This window comes from Mobula birostris, chromosome 6 (genome assembly GCF_030028105.1).
Source record: "Mobula birostris isolate sMobBir1 chromosome 6, sMobBir1.hap1, whole genome shotgun sequence".
NCBI classification, from domain to species: Eukaryota; Metazoa; Chordata; class Chondrichthyes; order Myliobatiformes; family Myliobatidae; genus Mobula; species Mobula birostris.
Window position 1 is genome coordinate 12758869 of NC_092375.1, and position 12907 is coordinate 12771775.

General features: G+C 42.6%; 1 protein-coding gene across 1 annotated transcript in view; it reads right to left on the reverse strand.

Moving 5' to 3' along the window:
• LOC140199703 (neural cell adhesion molecule 2-like) overlaps positions 1 to 12907 on the reverse strand; it is a 431176-nt gene that overhangs the window by 93712 nt on the left and 324557 nt on the right. The window lies entirely within an intron of this gene.

Sequence of the window (12907 nt, forward strand, 5' to 3'; positions counted from 1 at the left end):
AGATACTAAACTGAAGTCTGCAGATATCTAATGAAGAACATACTGCAGAAAAGATCATTCCTGTTACATTCGTACCAGTGAAATACAACAACCAACAGCCATATTAAACATACATGCTAAAAATAGGACAGCCAGCATAGTGGGGATATGAATGGCTAAGACAACTACAATTTGATTGGAGACCCACCCAGCATTTTCATAGCTATAGTCTGAAGCTCCCACCTGCTTCAAAAGGGCAACAATTACAACAGTGCCCAAGAGGATTGTGAGTTGCCTTAATGACTACCATAGGTAGCACTCACATCTATGGTGATGAAATGCTTTGAGAGGTTGGTTATGGGTAGAATCAACTCCTGTCTCAGCAAGGACCTGGACCCACTACAACGTACCTATCGCCACTATCGGTCTATGGCAGATGTGATCTCACTGGCCAACACAAATACCTATGTCAGGATGCTGTTTATTGACTACGGCTCAGTGTTTAACACATAATTCCTATAATTCTGATTCAAAAGCTCCAGAACTTGGGCCCCTGTACCTCCCTCTGTAACTGGACCGTTGACTTCCTAACCAGAAGACCACAATCAGTGTGGATTGGAAATAACATCTCCATCTCGCTGACAATCAACACTGGCACACCTCATGGATGTATGCTTAGCCCACTGTTCTACTCACTCTATACACATGATTGTGTAGCAAGAGTAGGAAATCCTCCATAACAATGAAATCTTTAGGCCTGAATAGGACAACTTAAAATTTACTATGCTGTGGATGTCAATACAGCAGTAGTATTACATAGTATACTGTATATATAGTACTGGGCAAAAGCCTTAGGCACATACGAGGAGTGATTGATAAGTTCCTAGCCTAAGGTAGCAGGAGTCAATTTTAGAAAACCTAGCACCTTTATTTTTCAACATAGTCCCCTCCTACATGTACAGACTTAGTCCAGCAGTCGTGGATCATACGGATCCCTTCTTTGTAGAAGTGGTCCTCAGCAGGGGTGATTGATAAGTTCATAGCCTATGGTAGAAGGAGATAAGTTATACCGCTCTTGTTACATGCACGTGCAGCTCAACTCTTTGAGTGAAAATGCAGAAAGTTTAAAGTTAATAACTCAACTCCTTCTACCTTAGGTCATGAACTTATCAATCACCCCTGTTGTGGACCACTTTCTGGAGGTCCAAGATGCCGACTCCTACAAAGAAGGGATCTGTATGCTCCACGACTGTTGGACTAAGTGTGTAAATGTAGGAAAAATAATGTGCTAAGGTTTCCAAAATTGACTCCTTCGACCTTAGGCCACGAACTTATCAATCACCCCTTGTATATATAGCTAAGGTGACTAAGACTTTTGTACAGTACTGTAGTAATGTTATGTATTGCACTGTACTGTTTCCACGGAACAAACTAATTTCATAGAACATAGAACATTACAGGCCCTTCAGCCCACAATGTCCATGGACTCACTTTACGCCGCACGCTGTCGGAGCAGTGCTGCCAGGATAATCAAGGACACGACCCACCCAGCCAACACACTTTTCGTCCCTCTTCCCTCTGGGAGAAGGTTCAGGAGCTTGAAGACTCATATGGCCAGATTTGGGAACAGCTTCTTTCCAACTGTGATAAGACTGCTGAACGGATCCTGACCCGGATCTGGGCCGTACCCTCCAAATATCCAGACCTGCCTCTCGGTTTTTTTGCACTACCTTACCTCCCATTTTTCTATTTTCTATTTATGATTTATAATTTAAATTTTTAATATTTACTAATTTTAACTATTTTTAATATTTAATACTTGTAATCCAGGGAGTGTGAAGCGCAGAATTAAATATCGCTGTGATGATTGTATGTTTTAGTACCAATTGTTTGGCGACAATAAAGTATAAAGTATGTTGTGCCGACCATGTAACCTACTCTAGAAACTGCCTAGAAATTTCTCTAGTGCATAACCCTCTATTTTTCTAAGCTCCATGTACCTATCTAAGAGGCTCTTAAAAGACCCTGTTGTGTCCACTTCCACCACTGCCGTTAGCAGTGCATTCCATGCATCCACCACTCTCTGTGTGAAAAACTTACCCTTGACATCCTCTTGGTACCTAATTCCAAGCACCTTAAAACTATGCCACCTTGTGTTAGCCATTTTAGCCCTGGGAAAAAGCCTCTGGCTATCCACAAGATCAATATCCCTCATCAATTTATATTCCTCTATCAGGTCACCTCTCATCCTCCATTGTTCCAAGGAGAAAAGGCCAAGTTCACTCAACCTATTCTCATAAAGTACGCCCTCAATCCAGGCAACAACCTTGTAAATCTCTGCACTCTCTCTATAGTATCCACATCCTTCCTGTAGTGAGGTGACCAAAACTGAACACAGTACTCCAAGTGGGGTCTAATTTCATGACATATGTGAGTGATGATTAACCTGATTCTGATATGGGTCCTTATTGTGGACTGAGAGTGGAAAGGGGGCAGGGAGAGGGGAATCATGGTTGGGAGTAGGGCAAGGGAGAGGGGAGGGAGCAGGAGGCACCAGAGAGACATTCTGTGATGATCAATAAACCATTTGTTTGGAATCAAATGACCTTGCCTGGTATCTCAGGGCTGGGTGTGTCTGCACCCATGCCACCCCCCACACCTGGCACTCCGTCTCTGCCACCTGTCCCACACCCCTCCCGTGGCACTCCACCCTTGCCATTCCCAGCATGCTTTGCTCCTGCCAGATGGTACAAACACGCTCTCTGCTCCACGTTGCATAGGTTTCCTGTCATCGTCAGACACGGGAGACAACTTATCTCTTACTTCTGTTGAGATGTTTTCTATATTGAGTTGGAGTTCTTAAGCTAAGCAGGGGGGCGTATTGTGTATTTAATATTCAAATAATATTGTAAATATATTGTTTGGTTAAACATTCTTGGTTATTTACATAGTTCATTATAGGTAATTGTTAAACAATTGTTGAATTGTTAAAGTCTTGATGACTCTAATTTGGCTCCTATTTCTTGTGACCTTATGGTCTAACAAAAAGTGTTTGCGTGGTCATACTGTGACATTATGGGTTTCCACTGAGTGCTTCAGTTTGCTCCCACATCCTCATGCTGTACTGGTAGGTTAATTGGTTATTTTTGTTGGTTATGCTCTTTAATTCCAGATTTAATTACTTTAATTTTGAAATCTAGCTGTTGAAAAGTATTTAAATTAAAACTGAAACCTCCAGTTTGGTTGTTCAGACCTCAGGATATTAAAATAGTAGATTAATTGGTATGTTTATTAAACTGCTGCTTGGAGTGAATTAAGTTGGAAGATCAGTTTTTGTAAATTGGGGTTATTTTTCCCAGGACAAATGCACTTAAGACCTGCCCTTGGAGCTGTTATCTGCCCTCCTTTCCACATCAGGGTCCAGAGGAGCTTCACAAGAATGATCCCGGGAATGAAAAGTGTTAATATATGAAGAGCATTTGTTGGCTCTGGCCTGTACTCGCTGGAGCTTAGAGGCTTTGAAACCTTTTGAATATTAAAAGGCCTAGATAGAGTGGGGGTGGAGAGGATGCTTTGAAGAGTGAGAGAGCCTAGGACCTGGTGGCACAGGCTGAGAATACAAGGACATCCCTTTTGAGCAGGGATGAGGTGGAATTTCTATAGCCAGAGGATGGTGAATATGTGGAATTCATTGCCACAGATGGTGTGGGGGTTAAGTCATTGGGTATTTTTAACGTTGAGGTTGGTTAGTACGAACATCAAACGTTATGGGGAAAAGCCAGGAGATTGAGGTTGGGAGGGATAATAAATCAATCATGATCGAAAGGCAGATGTGTGGACAACACTGTGCAACCAGGCCTGTCTCACATTACCATTAATTTTATTTGTTAAGATTGTAGGCATAGCTTTATCAGATGTCAAAATACTTCCATAGTTAGCGTATACTACAAAAGTCAGAGTCTTGGAGGGCACAGCCTCTGAACAGAGATGAGGAGGAACTTCTTTAGCCAGAGGGTGGAAGGCAGGAGATAATAAATCAACCAGACTCAAAGAGCAAAACTACCTAATTCTGCTCCTATGTCTCATGGTCTTATGGTCTGAAAGAGGGCCGTTGATTCCCACACTCGCCCTTTGATGATTGCGGATTTCCACTGGCCTTTCGCCAAATCTCAGAGAAGGTTTGGCTCCATGCACTGACAATTTTGGCACAAGGAGCTAAAATTCTTCCCCTTTTCCTCCTCTCTGCACCTCTTGTCCAGGATCTAAGGGTGGGTAGTGAGAAAAAATGAGTGAAACAAAACAGATTTAAGAATACAATGCAGGTAGCAATAATTCTTCAAATACATGGACGCTGTCTCAGAGTGATCGGTCAATATACTGTTGCCATGACGACTCCTCTCCTTGGTTTTAATTAAGGATTGGAACAAGCTGTGTACAATTTTCTTAAGACGACTTCCACTTTGAACAGGGACTGTTTTCTCAACTTCAGAAATCTTCAGCTCAGTCTCATATGTCCATTTTTTTTGTTCAAATTTTGCTTAAATAAAGCCTTAGGATCATCTGATTTGAACTCCAGGGCTCCATTCCTTATTGACTGCACTCTCCATCACCAAGCGAGAAGCACCAAGAATGATAAATCCCACACTTCTCCCCAAATGAATTACTGTACAATGCCTCCATTTCTCACATTTATAAAATGTCTGTTTGAACATAAAGTGAAACAAACAGCCTCTGGTAAACTGTTGTCTAAAAGATGCATTAGGTGATGAATTCACTCTGCTTTTTTTTTCTCTCGAGCTAACAAATCAGGCAGGGTCTCGGTGGAACAGCATCAACGTCCTGCAGATAAAAGAGCCCATTGAATAGCTCCCATTGAAAAGTTTGTCAAAGTAACTTGGCAGAGTTAACTATTCTAAAATGCTTGCCGGGGTGGTGGTGGAGGCAAATATTTTTGTGACATTTAAGATCTCTTAGGTTATTACATGGATGATAGGAAAATGGAGGGTTATGTAGGAGGAAAGAGTTAGATTGATGTTAGAGTAGGTCAGAAGGTCAGCACAGCATCGTAAGCTGAGGGGCCTGTACCGTGCTGTAATTTCCCATATTCTAGAACACCTCATCAGAGGTATAGTAGTTACTAGAAAAGCAAATCAAATCCACTGAGACTGACTGAGGGAATTGACGTTGTGATGCATTTCTAAATAACTGAGTTCTAAGTCAAAAAAAAGTATGTGTGATCCTTTATTATGAAACCAGCAAACCCGAGCGATCAAAATTAGCGATATTAGCAATACCAGGATTAGCATGATCACTGATATAAGCGGTCAACAAAAAATATCCAAACCCCCTGCTCAGACTCTAACTAAAACTAACAGCCAAATGGGTGAATACGGGACTATACTCATTCACACACAGAACGCTGGAGGAACTCAGCAGCCCAGGCACCATCCATGGAGGGAAAACAATAGTCGATGTTTCTGTTGGACCAAGGTCTCGACTTCAATCATCGGACGTCCACAGATGCTGCCTAATCTGCCGATTTCTTTCAGCATTCTGTCTGTTGCTCCGGCTTCCTACATCTGTCTTGTGCCTTCATCTTGTCAATAGAACTTTCAGACAAAAGCTTGCTCACACACACAATGCTTCAGGAACAGTGTCGTCCTCTCCATCATTAGATTTCAGACTGGTTCATGAACCTATGGACACTACTTCAGTTTTTGCTCTTCTTATTTATTCCTTTAAATTTATTATTGTAACATATAGTAATTATTTTATGGATTGCACTGTACTGCTGCCATGAAATGACAAATTTTAATATATACGTCAGTAATACTAAACCTGATTCTGATTCTGATTCTGCTTGGCTGGTGGTGAAAAGGCTTCTACTTTTCAAGTCATTCACGCATAGGCAGAGACTCATTGTCATCACTTCTTCCTTGTAACCCTCCTCAATCAATGCACATTAGTGGCTACTTGGGCAGACTGAATTTGTTCCCATGAGTTTGGTGGGACATTTTCAATGGTGACTGGATCCTGAGCAGCATAGATTGATAGAGTACTACAGCACAGGACCAGGAACAGTTATTACCCCCTCAATTACCAGGTTCTTGAACAAGAGGGGATAACTTCACTCACCCCAACACTGAACTGATTCCACATTCACAAGAAAATTTGCAGATGCTGGAAATTCAAGCAACACACACAAAACGCTGGTAGAACACAGCAGGCCAGGCAGCATCTATAGGAAGAGGTACAGTCGGCTGTGTCCTGACGTAGGGTCTTGGCCCAAAACGTCGACTGTACCTCTTCCTATAGATGCTGCCTGACCTGCTGTGTTCTACCAGCATTTTGTGTGTGATTCCACATTCTGTAGATTCATTCATAAGGACTCTACAACTCATGCTTTTGATATTTATTTCATATTTATTTAATTATCTATTTATCTATTTATTTATATATTCATTTTTTTGCATTTGCACAGTTTTTGTCTTTTGTATATTGGTGTTTATCCAGCTTTGTTGTATGTGGTTTTTTACTGATTCTATTGTGTTTCTTTGTGTCTATTGTGAATGCTTACAAGAAAATAAATCTCAGCGAAGTATATGATGACATATATGTATTTTGATATTAAATTTACTTTGAACTTTTTGAAACAAGCCTATCGACCCATCTAGTTTGTACTGATTGGTTATTCTGACTAGTCTTATTGGACTGCACCTGGTTCATAGTCCTGCACATCCCTCCCATCCAAACTTATTCAAACTTCCCTTAAACATCGCAGGCAAATTGTAAAGAGGTGCATCTTCCACTCTTCACTGCCTTCAATGACTCTGCAAAAGTGATAGACTGCGTAAATCGAGAGACCATTGAGCATCCTTCTCAAGTTTGACTGCTTACATCTTAGCATTTTAACTCATGATTCTGCCACAGTCTCATTACAATGCAGACTGTTTCCCTCAGTGGGGGACTCTAAGACCAGACGGTACAGCCTCAGCATAGAGGGATGTCCATTTAGAACAGAGTTATGGAGGAACTTCTTTAGCCAGAGGGTGGTGAATCTGTGGAATTCATTGGCACAGATGGCTGTAGAGCCCAAGTCCAATTGGGTATATTTCAAGCAGAGGTTGATATATTCTGGATTAGTAAGGGCATCAAAGGTTACAGGGAGAAGGCGGGAGAATGGGGTTGAGAGGGAAAATAAATCAGCCATAATGGATTGACAGAGAAGCGTTGATGGGCCGAATAGCTTAATTCTGCTCCTATCTCTTGTGGTCTTACGATCATCACTCCAACATTTTTTGCAATCTTTCTGGTTGCAGTTCTGCCCCTCAACTCCCACAAGAACAATGTACAACGACAGGATTTGTTAGCGCCGGTCCTGTGTGAAGGCAGAGACCAAAGAAAGCTCTTGCACAAGCTCAGCTTTGACCCCATACTTCACTCACCACTACTCTCAACTACAACCTACAGACTCACTTTCAAGGACTCTTAACAACTCATGTTCCCAATGTTATTTTATTACTTGCTCAGTTTATCTTCTATTGCACATTGGTTATTTGCCTGTCTTTATTTATGTATAGTTTTTTTGCAAATTCTATTGTACTTCTTTAATTTTCCTGTAAATGCCTGCAAGAAAATGAATCTCACGTAGTATGTGGTAATATATATGTACTTTGTTAATAATTTTCTTTTGATTTTCACTTTGATGTTCCAGTATGATAAAATGGACTCTTGACCTCTTGTTGTGGAGCTCTCATTTTAATGTCTGCCTGTACTGCACTTCCTCAGCAACTTTAACACTTTATTGTACATTCTGTGATTATGCTTGGGTATCAGGCTGGAGATAGATCTCTCCCAAAAGAGGAGCAGGAGGTGGATGGTCGCACGAGCAGCTGGTGCATAGCACAAGTCCTGGTTATGTGACCACTGATGCCAAGCAGACAGTCTCTGAAGAGTATTGATAATGACTGGGGTCACTCATCTTGTAAAGACGCTGCCCAGAAGAAGGCAAAGGCGAACCACTTTGGGAGAAAAATTTGTCAAAATCAATCATGGTCATGGACAGAGAAAAGAATAAGCAGATTAAAGACAGATGGAAGAGCATTATCACCCACCATACAATTCACCACATAATGATGATGATGTTATTATGTACCCTCTTGTACCAAGTGCCAGAAATAGGAACATATAGAAATATCAGCTCACCAAGCTGCAAGGAAATCAAAGGTGGTATTTGGATCTGAGCAAAAACAGGCAAATGGGACCATCTCAGGAAGGATATTTGTTGGCATGGGTGGTTTGGGCTAAAGGTTCTGTTTCCATGCTGTATAAATGTATAACTATTTGTCTGAATTCCTGACATGCCCAGCCTCTGTTTGATGGAGATATTTTAAGCAGCCAAACAAGATGATCCAAGATGGATAGCAATTGATGTAAAGTGCTGTTTCATCGTGGGCACAGCCCTTCCTACCATCGAGGATGTAGAATCATAGAAAACTACAACACGGAAACAGGGCCTTCAGCCCATCTAGTCCATTCCAAACCATTTAAACTGACCAATCCCATCAGCACCATCAAAAGGCGATGCCTCAAAAAAAATCATTAGGGACCCTCACCATCTGGAACATGCCCTCTTCACATTACTACTGTCAGAGAGGAAGCAAAGGAGCCTGAAGACCTACACTCAATGATTCAGGAACAGATTCTTCCTCTCCACCATCAGATTTCTGAATGATTCATAAACCCATGGACACCGTCCTGTTATTTGTCTTTTGCACTATTTACAGTACTGCACAAAAGTCTTATGCACATACAGTATGTATAACCAGGCTGCCTAAGACTCTGCACAATACTGTAATAATTTTATGTATTGCACTGTACTGTTGCCAGAAAAAAAACTAATTTCATGGCATATGTGAGTGATGATAAACCTGATTCTGATATGGGTCTCTGTTGAGGACTGAGAGTGGGAAGGGGGCAGGGAGAGGGGAATCACAGTTGGGATAAGGGGAAGGGAGAGGGGAGGGAGCAGGAAGCACCAGAGAGACATTCTGCAATGATCGTTTGGAATCAAATGACCTTGCCTGGTGTTTCAGGACTGGGTGTGTCTACTCCCACACCACCTCCAACTCTGGCATTCCTTCTCTACCACCTGTTCCACACCTCTCCCATGGCACTCCACCTTCACCATTCCCAACATCCTTTACTCCTGCCAGATATAAAAACCCGCTCTCTGCTCCACATTGACAAAGTACAGTACTGTGCAAAAGTCTCAGGCACCCTAGATATATATGTGTCTAAGTCATAGTCATAGTCATACTTTATTGATCCCGGGGGAAATTGGTTTTCGTTACAGTTGCACCATAAATAATTAAATAGAAATAAAACCATAAATAGTTAAATAGTAATATGTAAATTATGCCAGGAAATAAGTCCAGGACCAGCCTATTGGCTCAGGGTATCTGACCCTCCAAGGGAGGAGTTGTAAAGTTTGATGGCCACAGGCAGGAATGACTTCCTATGATGCTCTGTGTTGCATCTCGGTGGAATGAGTCTCTGGCTGAATGTACTCCTGTGCCCAACCAGTACATTATGTAGTGGATGGGAGACATTGTCCAAGATGGCATGCAACTTGGACAGCATCCTCTTTTCAGACACCACCATCAGAGAGTCCAGTTCATTCCCCACAACATCACTGGCCTTACGAATGAGTTTGTTGATTTTGTTGGTGTCTGCTACCCTCAGCCTGCTGCCCCGGCACACAACAGCAAACATGATAGCACTGGCCACCACAGACTCGTAGAACATCCTCAGCATCTACAGTATTTGTAGATGCTGACATCTACAGACATTTGCATACTACAGTATTTATTTTTGTAATGAATAGTAATTTATGTCTTGCACTGTACTGCTGCCACAAAAAAAAGTCGGGACATACTAAGTTAATGCTAAACCTGATTCTGATTCTAAAGTGAAAGCAGATGCAAACTCACCCTGTACCAATAGACGTCACTGCAGTACGCATATTGAATAAAACCCAGCACACTTCCCAGCATGCCACAGATTGTGAAAAGAGACAGTTATACAGCACTAGGCACCAGCCTAGGATGTCTGAGTGCTCTTTACGTTCAGTACGGCATGGTTCTGATATGTACAATAGCTGTCGTTCTAAGATTGGAAGTGTTAGCTTACGTTAGTTTTGGATTCATTCATGGGGTGAGGGTGCCTCTGGCAAGGCCAATAGTCCATCCTGTTCTCCCACTGTCCTGGAACTGTGTGTGATTTGCAGGGTCTTTTGGAGCAGACTGAGGAATGAAATACATTTTCGGTCCTTCAGTCCCGGGGGTGTGTTTTCACAATCACCATTGCTTTCTGTACCAAATTTGATTTATTTATACATTGCGATACAGAGTGGTGTAGGCTCTTCTGACCCTTCGAGCTGTGCAGCCTAGCAACCCTTGATTTCACCCTAGACTAATCACCGGAAAATTAATAATGACCAATTAACCTACGTAGTCTCGGGGAGAACGTACAAACTACTTACAGAGAGCAGTTATGAGCTGAATTTAATTGTGAACCTCATGAAGGGGAAGTCGGGAAAGCACACATCACTTCTCATCGAAGTGAAAAAGGTGACTAGCTTCTAGTCCCTGGACACCACCATCTCTGAAGATCTATCCCGGGACCAACGTATTGATGCAATCAGGAAGAAGGCATGCCTGTGGCGAGACTTTATTGGGAACTTTATCCGGCCCGAAACGTCGAACGATCTTTTCCACGGATGCTGCCCAACCTGCTGAGTTCCTCCAGCGTGTTGTGAGTGATACTTTATTAGGAGTCTGAGGAGATTTGGTATGTTACTAAAGACTCCAGCAAATTTTTGTAGATGTACTGTGAAGTGCATCAGTACCTGGTGTGGAGCCTCCAATGTTCAGGATTGAAAGAGACTGCAGACTCAGTCTCCTCCATCATGGGCGGAAGCCTCCACACCACCAAGGAGATCTTCAAAGGTGGCTAAAGAAGGGAACGTCCATCAAGAAGGATCGTATCCGCCCAGCGCGTGCCCTTTTCTCATTACTGCCATCAGGGAGAAGGAACAGGAGCTGATGACACACAATCACCACTTTAGGTACAGCTGCTTCCCCTCTGCTACCAGGTTTCTGAATGGTCCATGAACTTGTCTTTACTACTCTTTAACATTATTTATCTACCTATCAATTATTGTAACTTAAAGTAATTTCTTAATGTCTAGCACTGTACTGCTGCCAAAAACAATAAATTTCATGACATATGTCCATAATAATAACCCTGCTTTTGATTAATTTGATCCCCAGCTCTCAAAGTGAATCATTGGGTTGTTGGACCAGGTCACACAAGAACATAAGAAATAGGAACAGGAGTCGGCCATCTGGCCCGTCCAGCCTGCTCTGCCATTCAATAAGATCATGGCTGATCTGACCATGGACTAATCTCCACCTACCCGCCTTTTCTCCAGAACCCTTAATTCCCCTACAATGCAAAAATCTATCCAACCTTGTCTTAAATATATTTACTGAGGTCGTCGTTGTCGTCGTGGCTATCCCTCAAGGTCGAGGATGATGGTCTTCATTCTGTTGATCTACTTATGGGCTCTCGAGTGGCTTATGAGTCCAATCTTGGCTTTGGAAGTTCTCCCGCATTCAGGACAGGTAGTTCCAGATGGCAGATCAGGCTTTGGTTGTTGCTGCCTCTCTTTCCATTTTCTTCTCTTTTCTTCTAATTCTGCACATCTGTTGGCTTCGAAAGTTGCTGTTTCTTCTTGGATGATGGCTTGCCAGAGTTTCCTGTCCTTGGCATTGGTTTCCCAATTGTTGATGTTGATGTTGATGTTACATTTCTTCATGTTGGCTTTTAAGATGTCTTTGAACCTCTCCTGTTGTCTGCCTCTTTTAAGTTTGCCTTCTTTAAGCTGGGAGTAGAAGATTTGTTTTGGCAGACGTTCATCATTCATCCGAACAACATGACTGACCACTCCATCTTAGTTGGTTCTTGATGACGTAGGCTTCAATGCTTGTCCACTGCTTCACTGGGCAGAGAATTCCACAGATTCACCACTCTCTGGGAAAAGCAGCTCCACCTCATCTCTGTCCTAAATCTACTCCCCTGAATCTTGAGGGTACGTCCCCTAATTCTGGTCTCATCTACCAATGAAAACAACTTTCCTGCCTCTATCTTATCTATCCCTTTTATAATTCTATATGTTTCTATACGATCTCCTCTCATTCTTCTGAATTCCAGCGAGTCCAGTCCCAGGCGACTCAATCTCTCCTCATAGTCTGACTCCCTCATCCTTGGAATCAATGTGGTGAGCCTCCTCAGCACCGCCTCCAAAGCCAGTATATCCTTCCTCGAGTGAGGAGACCAGAACTGCACGCAGTACTCCAGGCGGGGCCTCACCAGTACCATGCATAGGTGCAGGTCTCTGGACCAATGTGTCAACAAACATAGACCATTATTTGTTGGAGTGGTACAGTAGCGTAGTGGTTAGCTCAATGCTTTTCAGTATCAGCAACCAGGGTTCAATTCCTGCTACTCCCTGTAAGGAGATCTTACGTTCTCCCCGAAATTGTGTGGGTTTTGTCCGGGTGCTCTAGTTTGCTCCCAATGTCCAGTGACATACCAGTTGGTAGGCCGATTGGTCATTGTAAATTGTCCCGTGATTAGGCTGCGGTTAAATCGGGGGCTTGTTGGGCGGTGTGGATCAAAGGGCCAAAGGGCCTATTCTGCGTTGTGAGTCTCAATAAATAAAAAAGATTATGCAATTATACAGCAGCCTGACAGTCACTTAAAATGTAGTTAAACTCAAAGAAGTGTTGGGCCAGGTATTGTTCAGGAGAGTGGGATAAACTCCTCTGCTGTTGCCTGTTTCGGACTGAGAGATCGCTCATCA